Genomic DNA, 2,499 nt, shown 5'->3' on the forward strand with positions numbered 1-2,499 from the left:
TTTTCTCTCACAAACAATAGAAATATTATTCAGGCTTAAAAACATATTTAGAGATATAACATATAATTGAAGGCTAAAATTGATAAAATTGCATTGTATTTTCTTAAAAATGTCCTGAAGGAAGCGATTTTTTCCCCCTGTAGTTTAAAAAGGCAGCCACAAAAGGTGACAGACCTGTAACTCCCCATCACTCTAGTGACTACGGTCTGTACACAGCTCCAAACAGTGAGCCACATCCCACAGTACTCAAAACAACATTTACTCTTTTTTTGTTTTGAAACTGAAAAAAATCTTAAAAATTACACGTAATGGCAGAATATTCCCGTTCCTTTACTCCCCAAACAATTGTCCTCCGCTGGTTCTGCCGTGGTTCGCAATCTGCCATCTTACCTGGATGTTTCATAATTTTTTTTTTTTAATAAAGTAGTGGAGTTTTGACATTTCACTAACACCCTATTTATTATTTGCAAATCATGGCTATCTTGTTTTTATAAATATGTTTAGCAAACTGTTTTCAGTATCTTTGCTTTCAGCTGAGTTGTTAAGGAGGTCCGTTGGCACCAGAAAAAAAAAAAGGACCGGAAAGAATCCAGGTGCAGAGTCGGCTGGCACTGGCCATGCCAGTGCCTGCGTTCTCTCTGAGGTTGAGGTGGTGGTGGCGCTCTGAGGAGCTGGGCCAGTCTGATTTGGTTAGCGTCCCATTCCCATCTCTACTTTGTGCTCCTGTACTGTGGAGATGATGTGGTGGAATCAAGGGGCCTCCTTGTCTTCTAGTTGCCTTGGCCTTAGCCAATGGGATGGCAGCACGCTGAGGTGGGGGCTGGTCCCTTCTGACTCCGTGTGTGGCCTTGGCTTCCTGCTACACACTGGTGGCAGACTCTGTCTTACAAAATGACTTTTCCCAGTCTGTATCATTTCTTCTGTGCTGTGCCCTTTAGAATGGAGTTCCTAGTGCCCAGCTTCCACGGGGTTAGCTCAAAGAACAACAACCGTTTCCTATGGTTTCTGGGTGGACTTTTTTTTTTTCTTCAAAAGGAGCTCTGGCAAAGTTTTATTAAAGGAAAACTTTCTTGTTTACTTCTCACCAGTCTGTTCTGGCATGCTTCTAATAATATCAGAATCACCTGGGTCAATGATAGCCCGTGTGCATACTCTGTAGTATTTTCCACACGCTGTGCCCAGTTCAATATTATTGCCACTGTAGTGATGGACCCCAGTTTTAGCCAACATGGCATAGTACTCTATTTCAGATTTCCTCACAGCTGGGCAGCTGTTGGTGAGGATAGCCAACTTTGCTTTTCCTTGTCTGATCATCTGCAGAGTCTGTTTGTTCCCTGGCACATACTTTCCACTTTTCATAACAAACTGGAGCCTAGAATTGACCGACTCCAGAGACTTTTTGGTCTTCTTTGCAGCCACCATCTTCCTGCCTTAGGTGCGGGACAACCCCACAACCAACACCAGCCGCCAAGATGCCAGGGAACCCTGGGTGGACTTTTAAATGGTTCTTTTATTTGGTATTCTTTGAATTATCCTGTTAGGAACCTAGAACCCTGATACAGACTTAAATGTTCCCTTTTCTTCTTCTCGGGTTGTCTTAACAGAGAAGCCACAGAGCAACGCCAGGTGAGGTGCAGGTTTCCGGTGCTCAACAGTTTGGGAGAAGTCACAGAGGTTTCTGGTGCTCGCTAGCTCGCTGTTTGAGTGAGATGGCAGAGGCACTGAGGGGGGAGGCTCCGATCATTTTCCTGTTGACTTTGTTGAAATCTTTCATAATTGCATTAGTATGGCTCAACTCTGAAATGTCCCCCTATAGGCTCATGTTTTGAATGTTTGGCTCCCCGTTGGTGGCTCTGACTTAAGAGGCCGTGGAACCCCCTTTAAAGTGATAAAGCCCTTCTGGCAGAGGTAGGCCACTAAGGATGGACCTTTGAAGGTTATGGCTGACTCCTCCTCTCTGGTCCTGCTTCCTGGGTCTTCAGGATGTAAGGCTCATCCACCACACGTCCCCACTGCCATGAACCCCACTCTGCCTTTCTCACCATGAGCCAAGATAAATCAGTCCATTATAAGTTCCCAAGCTTTCTGTTATAGCCATGCAAAAGGAAATAACACAGGTAGGTTAAGCTAATGTCACTGGATATTAATGAAACCAAATGGCCAGACTGTTACAAATATCATTTCTTATATTTCAAGGCATCTCAGCCTGGCTTCTTCATCTTTGTTATATTTCTGGATTAGTTTATACCATCTGAAAACATTTTTGAATATTCAAAACACAGCTTTTTCTGGCCTCAGCCTGAGTCTTGGGCTGGGGATAGTCTGGGCAGCCACAGAGAACATGGGTTTTAAGTCTGGAGAGGAGAGTTCCAAGGGTGGTGGTCCTCCTGGTGAAACTCAAGGCTGTGGCAAGAACCTATCTTTGATTGCCCACGTGAACTTCACATAGCAGCTTCTCACCAATAGCCCACTTAGCCTGGGCCTGCATGGGGGTCAGGT

General features: G+C 44.7%; 1 pseudogene; it reads right to left on the reverse strand.

The window, feature by feature from the left end:
* Nucleotides 1-1,066: 1,066 nt before the first annotated feature.
* Nucleotides 1,067-1,422, reverse strand: LOC110308573 (large ribosomal subunit protein eL30 pseudogene; annotated as a pseudogene).
* Nucleotides 1,423-2,499: the final 1,077 nt, after the last annotated feature.

The sequence above is a fragment of the Mus caroli genome, unplaced genomic scaffold, assembly GCF_978045245.1.
Source record: "Mus caroli unplaced genomic scaffold, Mus_caroli_1 scaffold_15, whole genome shotgun sequence".
Taxonomy (NCBI): Eukaryota; Metazoa; Chordata; class Mammalia; order Rodentia; family Muridae; genus Mus; species Mus caroli.